The sequence below is a fragment of the Crocuta crocuta genome, unplaced genomic scaffold (genome assembly GCF_008692635.1).
Source record: "Crocuta crocuta isolate KB4526 unplaced genomic scaffold, BGI_CrCroc_1.0 scaffold129, whole genome shotgun sequence".
NCBI classification, from domain to species: Eukaryota; Metazoa; Chordata; class Mammalia; order Carnivora; family Hyaenidae; genus Crocuta; species Crocuta crocuta.
The window spans coordinates 8,186,826-8,197,370 of NW_027551571.1; positions in this window are offsets into that span (position 1 = coordinate 8,186,826).

A 10,545-nucleotide genomic window follows, 5' to 3' on the forward strand; every position below is an offset into this window, starting at 1 on the left:
CGCCTCTGACATCTCCTCAGGGCCCCTGGTCTAGGATCCCAGGCTCTGAGACTTCCGCCGAGGCTGAGAAATAGGTAGAAATTCAGGGAGCGCCACCCAAAAAAAGGAGCTTGGGCCATCAGGCTGAGCCTCCCCAGCTATATTATTTCTGACTTTAACCTCAGATCCTTAGCCTAGACCGAGCCTCCAAGAACCTCCCAGCCCTTCCTCATTCATCTGTGATGAACTTACCTCTACCTGGAGGCCTAAGAGACATTGTGCTTTCTCCTAAGTAGGGGATGAATGATCAGGCCATGTAGAGTTTGAAGATGGTGTCCCTGACCATCAGCTCTTTAAAAAACTTTGGTGAGGGGCAGGCTGTTGAATCTTCAGAAGGTTTCTCTCCCACCCTTTAATTCCAGGCATCTTACCAAGGCTAGGCGACGCCAGCTCACCCTTCCTGACTGCATAATGTTGGCAGCATAAAGGATGAAGGTGATGCTGGATGTTCAGACGGCCCAGCTCTCTGGAGAGAGACAACATTGGGGAAAAATGCAGCAGCGTTAACATCGCTCTGGACAAGCTGGTGAATATATATTGGTGCCCATCCCATATCAGCGCAAACTGCTGGTTTTTTTTTTTTTTTAATGAGCCACTATGGAACATAGTCTTCTGGTAGGTCTCCTGGCCTCACATAATACATCCATTCCAGCATGTTCTCTTCCCTGCAGCTTTAATCCCTTTCTCTACTGTTTGCCTTAGTAATTTGGGCATTTTAACTCGACTCCATGTTGGCCTTTGCTTTCTCCAGGTTACTAGGAATACTCATCCTAATGACATGTGTGCATCACCCCAGGACCCTCCCAGGGATGGTGTGTGAGTTTTCTATGGCAGCTACAACAAAGTATCATAAGCTCAGTGGCCTGAAATAATACAAATCTATTATGTGATAGCCCTTTTTTTAAGTTTTTGTTTTGTTTTGTTTTGTTTTGTTGTGTTTTAGAAATCCCTACACCCAACATGGGGCTCAAACTCATGACCCCGAGATCAAGAGTCACACACTCTTCCAACCGAGCCAGCCAGGCACCCCATTATATTATAGTTCTATAGGTTAATCAAGCACATGGGACTCACTCAGCCAAAATGAAGGCATCAGCAGAGCTGCTTTCTCTTCTGGAAGCTCTGGGGGAGAATCCATTCTTGCACTTGCAGCATTCATTGGCCTCCTGCACTGCTTAGCTTGTAGCTGCCTTCCTCCCCTGATAATGCATCATCCCTCCTACTCTGCTTTCATTATCGTGTCTTTTCCTCTGATCTTGTTTTGCTTTCCTTTTATTCATTAAGGAACTACCTAATTAAACATTAATTCCATCGGCAACCTTAGTTTCAGGTAAACTGACGAATTCAGAGGTTCCAGGGATCAGGATTTGGACATCTTCGGGGGCAGGTGACTCTTCTGCCTACCGCAGTAGTAAACCTTATACCCAAGGAGAATGTTCCCCAAGTCAATAACTCTCCCTTATCTATCTTTATGGTCTCGTCCCCTTAATCAAGAATCTTTAAACTCTGGGACCTTAAATGCTAACTGCTTCCGTAATACATGTTAGCCAGTTAGTCTAGCTATTTTGGGGTACAGTCCCAGTATTCCTTATCAGGTCCCATATAGAGCCACATGACATTTGGGGTTTCTGTTTATCCTTGTCAATCCTACTATGTGACCAAAGGTCCTTGAAATGTCTAGGAAATCATGACAGTACAAATTTGTAGCTGGGTCAAGCAGCTGCCACAGATAATTTATTGACTTGGTAATTTCAAAAGAACAAAGTTTGAAGGAGGCTGAGACAGAGAGTTCGCAGGGGTGGGGCAGGGAGAGGGAGACACAGAATCCGAAGCAGTCTCCAGGCTCTGAGCTAGCTGTCAGCACAGAGCCTGATGCGGGGCTCAAACTCATGAGCCTTCGAGCCATGAGATCATGACCTGAGCTGAAGTCAGACGCTTAACCGACTGAGCCACCTGGGTGCCCCAAGATCATTCCTCATTAAAAAGTAATAAATTCCAACTTCAAAGGGAAGTACACATCCTCCCTGGAATGACCCGACCCATAGCAAGGAGAAACAATGGGTCACATCCTTGGGCCAGCTTCTACTCTCTGAGAAGGAAGTGAGATCTCTGGGGTTGGCAGTAATCTGAAGGTCCAGAGGCTCCCATCCCCTGGCTGTGGTAGCAGAGGCCTGGAGCCCTAGCATCTGGAAGAGTGGTCCAGATGCGCCTAGAGGAAGTTTCAGAGGAAGAGACCCTCCTCTCAGCTCCCCTCCCAACCCCCTGCCCACATGAGTATTGCTGATCGTTGCCTTCTGCTGCCAGCACTGTTCCCACAGGGCCCTGGGAAGTGGAGACAGGAGATGTAGAGATTTGTCCTGTGAGGCCAGCTCTCGACACCCATTAGCATCCTCTCCCAGGAATACACAGAGCCAGGGCCACTGGCCAGGTCTTTTCACTTCTAGTATAATAAGCATCTAACTAAACCAGATTTAGGGCATGAAAAGGAATTTTAAAATTTAAGATTTGTATATTAGTGATAAAAATGAACCTGTATCTTAAATCCCCTATATGTCTTACACTGTATAATTACTCTCTTTCAATATTTGCTGCTTGGATGGCAAAGAAACTTAAGAATCATCTAGCCCGATCCCCCTTCTGCATGGTTGAGGACACTGAAAATCAGGGAAGGAAAGAAACATGGGACCCATTCTCACATCAACCTTCTCTGCAGTCACCTCTTCCAGGAAGCCATGCTTGAGCTGCCACTCTGCCTAAGGACTCTACTCCACCTCTAAACTGTGGTCTCTGGTATAGCAGGGTCAGCCTGATCCGCTCTATCTCCAGTGGCCCACATGGGTCTCAGCACAGAGTCAGTACCCATATCAGATGAGTGTTGAGTCACTGAAGATAGATCAGAGACATTCTTAGGGTCAAGGCAGAGGACTATGTCTAACACAGTAAGTTAGAGCGCAGAGGCTGGATGTGAACCTCACAGCTGAGATGAGGATGGCAAGGCAAGGAGGAAGGACGGCTGTGGGGAGGACCATTCCAAACCATTATTTGTAGCTTTCAGCATATCGAATCCAGCTGGGGTGGTCTACACCGTTGTAAATACTAAAGTACAGCCACAATCTCATTGAGTGTCTGAATTCTTCATACCATTCAAGGCACTGAAATCTAGACCTCATATGCATCTTGCGGAGGCTCTGCATGACACGGGATCTGGTAGGTGACCAGCTGTCAACAAATATTTGCGGAGAGAACACACTGGGTTTAACAAACTGTTGGAGCTTCAGAAAGCTGAAGCACTGGATACTTTTCCTGCCAGGGAGATTAGTTTTGAAGTCATCTCAATGTGACTACGATTCTTTATGAAATCTACTGAGATACTTAGAGTAATGGCCTGGGGATGCTCAGTGCAGTGTAAATATGAGAGCGTTCCTGGTAGTTAACTCTCTCAGGGGACAGTACTCTTTTGGATAAAGCTTTGCAATCTTTGCGCCCCATCCATCGAGCTGGATTTTCTGGTATTTTTCCCAATATCTTCAGCTTATTTTCATGATAGGGAGATTTAAAAAAGTTTTTTTTTTAATGTTTATTTACTTTTGAGAGAGAGAGAGAGAGACAAGAGTGTGAGCAGGGGAGGGGCAGAAAGAGAAGGAGACACAGCATCCAAAGCAGGCTCCAGGCTCTGAGCTGTCAGCACAGAGCCTGATGCGGGGCTCAAACTCACGGACTGTGAGATCATGATCTGAGCCAAAGTTGGACACTTAACCGACTGAGCCACCCAGGTGCCCCAGAGGAGATTTTGTTAACTTTATTTTCACAAGGGCGCTTTTGTTCAACTTTAAAAAACTAATATATTTCTAGAATGCATATCTCTCCAAATATAAGTTTGCTATGTTATTAAACAAGCCTTTTTAAGCCACACATGTATCTTCCTCCCCAAGTGAGATTCTGACCCTACTCCGTGGGAAATGCACATCTTAGACCCCCAATCACGAGAACAGGACCCTGGACTCCATAATCTGTATCAGAGTCCCAGAGAAATTTCAGTAGCCGTTGGCAGTTAACAGCTCGCCTAATGAATGAGAGAAGAGAAAGTCATGGCTCATATTCCGGTGCCTCTAGCCTTTCAGTATGTGAATTTGGCTAACTCACTTAGACTCTCCAGGCCCAAGTGTGATTTATAAAACTGGAATATTGACAACTGTTTTGTTGATTTCTAAAACATTCTGTGAATGGAGTTAGCACTGAAGGGATGGGGGTGGGGTGGGGACTGAGAACATCAAGGGCAGGGGGAGGGCCAGGCTGACCAGTGCACTTGCCTCCCCTTTTACTTTAAGCTGCTTAGTTGCAGAGGGACATGGCTCCCTTCCTCTGCCCACCCCTCCCCACAGCAGCAGAGCAGCAGGGAGAAGGCCTTGGAAGTTGCAGTTGTGTCTCTGATACAAGATACAGTCAGTAACCTTTATGTTTATTGACTCAGTTTCCCCATGGCCCATTTACCTCCCATGACACAGATGTCCCAACAATTCACGTCTCTGTGCTTCTGGTGCTATGGTGAGACCTGGAGTCAGCAGAATTGTCAGTCGTATTGGTATTATTATAGCTAAGCCACTCTTCAGCGATCTTGCACGTAGTTATAAATTGACGTATGTCACTCTACTCTTTCTTAATAAGTTTCATACAATTTTAAGAAAAGAAACCAAAGAATAAAAGTATAGAGGATGAAAAAGAAAAGAGCATAAAACTCTAGGGTAATAACTTTTAAGATTGAATATAAATTTAATTCTGACTTCCCTCTATCTTAGTTTCCTCTAGCTCTTTTTTCCTTTCTTCCTCTCTCCCTTCCTTTATATATCCATTCAGTCAGACATTAAATCTGCAAATATTGTTGATGACTTCTTCTGCATCATGCATTGCTCAGGAAATACAGACATGAAGGACACATCATTCCTGCACATAAGTAATTCAGGGTACAGTGGGGAAGCCGAGAAGAAACTAGACTATCACAATGCTCCTTGAGAATTGCTATCACATAGGTAAGCAGGAGGCATTTTGGGGCCTCTTGATCCAGCCTATGGGATCACAGGAGAGGTATAAAAGGATGCACAGATAAAACACACAAACAAACCAACCCATGGCCAGACCAAGTCTTGAAGCATGAGTAACAATTTGTAAGGCAAGAAGGTACATAAGTATTTTTAGGTAGAGCGATCGGAAGGCACATCCGTAGGAGACTATGGTATGTTTTCATCTGCTGCCCAAAGCTGAAACAATAGGTTATGAAAGCCACTGGGTCTGAGTAAATAAAATTCATTCATTAGTCATGAGAAACACATCTTTCCTGTCATCAAACTCTGACAATTTTTTTTCTTATGTGTTATAAGGAGCATATAGAAATATGACAAACGATGTTTTCAGGAACAATTCAGCCCCAGGCATAGACACAAACTTGACCTAATGATACCTCACAGTCCCTTCAAAGTCCCCAGGACTGTGTGCTAAGCTTTGATACAGGTGGCACAGCCTGCCAGAGAATATAGAGGCTTCATGAAGAGAGACACTTGTATGGGGACTGAAGCCATCTAGAAAGACACTCTGGAAAGATGCCTCTAAATTTGAGCCTTGACTGATTTCCTAGGATTAAAATTTTTGCCAGAAAGGATTATGTAACTCTTGTTACTGGGTTTGCTGAGAGCTGGGCCTTACCCTCTAGTTTCAAGATGCTTATGTTGTAGAACACCACAGAGGACAGCCCAGATTGGGCAAAGCAGTGCAGAAATGTTCAGAGCAACTTCCATCCCATGCCATCAGCTCAGGGAGCATCACTCAAGGTAGAATTTTGTCCTCTTGGGCCATTTTCCCTTCTGGATCCCAAGTTTAACACAATGATCTGCTTTCACCAAGACTCACGGTTTATGTTGCTGGTATCCCCATACCAGTTGGAGAAAATAGTTTCATCCTGTTTTTCAAAAAGCTTATTTTCTCACATTTATTAAAAGAAAACACAGCTTCACATGCCTACAGACATAATGGGGTTGGAGACATAGGAAGGGAGTAGACGCCATTGTCTGAATTTTGGCACTACCTCTTTGCAGCAGAATGATGGTGCCCGAGTTACTTTTCTGAGTTCCCTCGTCTGTAATTTGGGGATGACATTACCTACCTCATTTGTCTGTTCTAATATTTAGGATAGGATAAGACATGCAAGAGATGCAATCACGACTTCCTGTGATGATTAGATGGCCAGTTTCAGTCTCTCAATTTGCTTACTTTGAACGCTCAGAATTTCTGGAACCAAACATTTGCCAAGAGGAAAGAGAAAAGAAGCATGACTACCAATTGGCAGTAGATGAATCCATGGTTTCCCTGGGAAGTCTCTGGGTGTTCCGTGTGCCCACAGGCCTTTCTATAGCACAGTGCAAAGGCTGAGTGTAGCCAGTGCCAGGGCTGGAGTGACCTCAGGTGTCCCCACGCATAGCAGTTCAATCACTCAGGAGAGATCCTATGGAAACAAGGTTAGGAAGACCAGGAGGTGTTGCAATGTTATGTCAGAGACTTCATCTGCTTAGTATTATAGTTCCCCTCATTTAACCCTCAGAGGTTTTGGACTCTGTCTAGTGTGAAAATTTTTCTGTTTAGAAAGAGTTCCGCTCATTGCTCATTACTTTAGCAGACTGCACATTAGGAGAACTTGTTTATCCTGCTAAGTGAGTCATCAATATCCTGCTCTATACTCAGCCGTGGAAGGGTAGCTTTGGAAGGGATCTCAGGGCTCATCTAACTCAGCTCTCTCATTTTACTGATGGGGAAATGGAGGCTCAAAGGAGAGAGGAACTTGCACAAAAATCACATCATACTGGACCTGGGTCCATCTCATGATCCTAAGTCCCATGTGCGATCTACTAAATGCAATAGATGTCTGCAGAGTTCTAGATGGACTAGGTGGAAGAGGGACCATGTTAGATACTATACACATCATGTTTCAGCTAAACTTCTCAGGAACTATGGAAGAAATTTATATTGAAGAAGAGAAATATGGAACTTAGTGAAGGAGACACAAATAGGAAGCAACTCTATCATCCAGTCTGCATAAACTTTATTTGTGCATTTATTCCCTGACCCCGGTGCTAGGCACTGGGATATGGGAGAGAACAAGACAGATATGGTCCCTGCCCTCACTAAGTTTATAATCTAGTGACCTCTAGAGTCTACACCACATAAATGGTTTTCAACTTGGTTACGTGAAGCACTAGGGTCCCACAGAAATGCCCCAAGGTCTACCACGTGGCTGCAAAGGAGATCCAGCTGGGCTCTACATCGCTCCCTCCACTCACCACCATGTCAACTTGGGAGGTGCTATTTTGCCTCTTTTGATACTGGGACTCTATGTAAGATTTCATTTGAAAATAAGATTCCTTTATTTAATCCATTATGGTGATCCATGCTGCCTCTTTTTGTTATTCAGAAAATTTTCATTCCTCAGTGCAAAAGCTCTACCCAAAGTATTCTTTTTTTTTTAATTTTTTTTTAATGTTTTATTTATTTCTAGGAGAGAGAGAGAGACAGTGTGAGCAGGGGAGGGTCAGAGAGAGAGGGAGTCACAGACTGAAAAAGGCTCCAGGCTCCGAGCTGGCAGCCAGCACAGAGCCGGACGCGGGGCTCGAACCCACGAACCGCAAGATCATGACCTGTGTGAAAGTCGGACGCTTAACCGACTAAGCCACCCAGGCACCCCTACCCAAAGTATTCTGACAACAGAAACAGTACAACTCATTGGAAATCTTTGGATCCATCAAGCTTTAGGCTCAGCCAGGTCAATAAGCTCAAACTGATAGGGTCTTTCCCTTCTGTCTGGCTTCACATAAGTCTAGGTCTGAGAACTTAAACAAGAACATCAGGATTTGCTCTCTCTTCTTTTCTTTCATTATTTCTCCATTCTGCTTATCTTTGCTTGAGTTAATCGACCTCTGACAGCGTGACATGACTATTGGCAGCCCAAGGTTTATAACTTCCAGCAGAAGGAAACATCTTCTCTCCTTATATGTATATAGCTACCCCAGGAAAGAATATTATTGGTTCTGCTGGGGTCTCTGCTTATCTCTTAACCAATCAGTGGAGCCGAGAGCATAAGGATACTCTTACTAACTAAGCAGTGCTCAGGTGTCTACTCCAGTGGATGCAACTGGGCACTATGATGGACAGTCTCAGCAGCATTACAAATGGAAGAATAGTTTTATAGAAAAAAACAAAAGAAGGATGAAAATTTGCAGAAAGGAAGACCAAAGCTATGGTATCATAGTCTCTTATGTGACTTCTTTCTCTTCAATTTGATACAGTATTCCTTGATAACCTATCACCCATTCTATTCTTTTTTAATATTGACTAACTCTAAAAATGATTCCAGACAGCTCAAAATAAAGCATAGCAAAGCTAGAACTCAAATCTTTTATTTCAAAGTAAAAGGCATAATGGAGTGACCATCACACTTTTCTTAGATGATGTTGCTGGGAGAAGACACAATCTTAACTGTGAGTTTCTAGCATTCCAAGGAGGAGGAGGAGGAGAAAGAGGAAGATGAGGAGGAGGAGGAGAAGAGGAAAGGGAAGGGGAAGGAGAAGCAAATGGAGAAGGTAGGAGAGGAGAGAAAAGGGAAAAGAGAAGACGGAGGAGAAGGGGAAATGAGAGGAGGGAGAGGAAGAAGACTGGGTGCATGATTTTCATTGTCTAATATTAGAATCTAGTTGCCAAGGGGTAACTAGGTTTGTTCTAGCACTGAGATCTGACTTTACTTTGTCCCAGAAACCTTTGTCTCTGAGGCATTTGCGTAATTTGTGTCAGTTTGTTTGTTTGTTTGCCCAGAAGGTAATCTTTCTAGCCAATATCTACAGCCCTAGATGGTTCTTGTGAAAAGTAAACAGGGCCAGCATCTTTTAAAGACGTGATTCAAATGAGAGCGACATACTACTGAGAGCCAGGAGAGTATGGAGGAAGGTAACCAAACTGAGGGTCAACTGATCACTCTAGAAGTTCTGGGCCACAGGAAGCACCGTCCACAACCATGCTCTCTTGAGAGGGGACTGGTTTCCTGGTGTTTCCATAAGAATATGGGAACAATGAGAACTCATTGTAAATGAAGACAGCTTCAGTGAGAAAGTCATTACACAGGAGTCACCTTCTGAGAACTTTGATCCCAGCGGTGGTAATGCTGGGCGCACCATCACTGCACGGTCATTCCTGGGACGAGGAATGTGAAGAAGCAGCCTCTCTATTTTCCAGGTAGGAGACTGCACACAAATTCCGCATAAAGGGAAAAAGGGCTTGGTACTCTTAAAATATAATGCTCCTGAGAGCCAGGTACCCTAGATTCTGTCTGACTCTGTCCTTCTTTGCTATAAGCAACTGTCAAAATCTCTTTTTAGTTGGACTTTGTTCTCAAATTCTGAACAAGACGCATCTTGGTTTATATGATTGGAAAGATTTCTTCGGGCTATAAATGTCCATATCTAGATCATATTTTTTAATAATACAAAACCAAGAAAATGATGCCTATTTGGTTAAGTGAAAATGTTGTTTTCCACATGTAGCTTCTGGAAGCGACCATTTTCTTGTATTCTCTGTAACTTCTTCTTATGATATGCACTTGGATGTGTCAGTCAACAAAGAGGCTTGTTCTACACCATCCTGCCTTGTACGAGGGCATCCCAAAGCAACAGTCAGTTTTCTCTGCCTCCAAAGAAAAGGCTGGAGATCTCAGCATAGGAACAAGACTTCACGTTGGAAAGGTGGCTCATCTACTTCCACGAGGGTGTGTAGGTGTTAGAAAGAGGGAATAAAGGCTTCATCTAAAAACATTGAGATTCTCTTCCAGGTTCTGTCTACACACTAAATATATAAGAATTGCTGATATTGATATCCCATTTTGCAGTTTATAATAGCCTTGCATACATGTTATTTCACAAGATCCGCAGAACTAACCCTGCATATCGGCAGCATTCGTCGTGTTTCCTCGATGAGGCAATGGAGGCCCAGATGGTTTAACTGAAGTGCCAAGACAACTAGCGGGGAAGGAGGAGATCCAGGGCTGGAATCCAGCTCTCGCCAACCCGCTGCAAGAGTGTGGGCTAGCACTTCGTGGTCCTGGGACTCGGTCGCCCTGCTGGGAAGCTGGGAACCATAACCCCAGTTTACCTAATTCACAGGTATGCGTGTGTTCTGAGGAAATACAAATGCCATTCATTTCTTACGGTCTAAAACCCAGGTCTATTTCAATAGCTCAGCAACATGGTCAAATATCAAAGGCCTGAATTTAGCAGCTCCTAAAGTCAAAACAAACCAAGCGCCACACAAACTCTGCCTTCTCCTTGGGACAACGTGGTAGTATTAAGCCCAGAGCCGACCTGGGTAGAATCTACCCAGGGGGCCCCGAAAGGGAGAAATGAGGTCTACATTCACAATTTTGGTGTGGCGGGAGACTTCATTTGCAAAAAAAGAAGTTACTTGCAAGGGGGGAGGAGA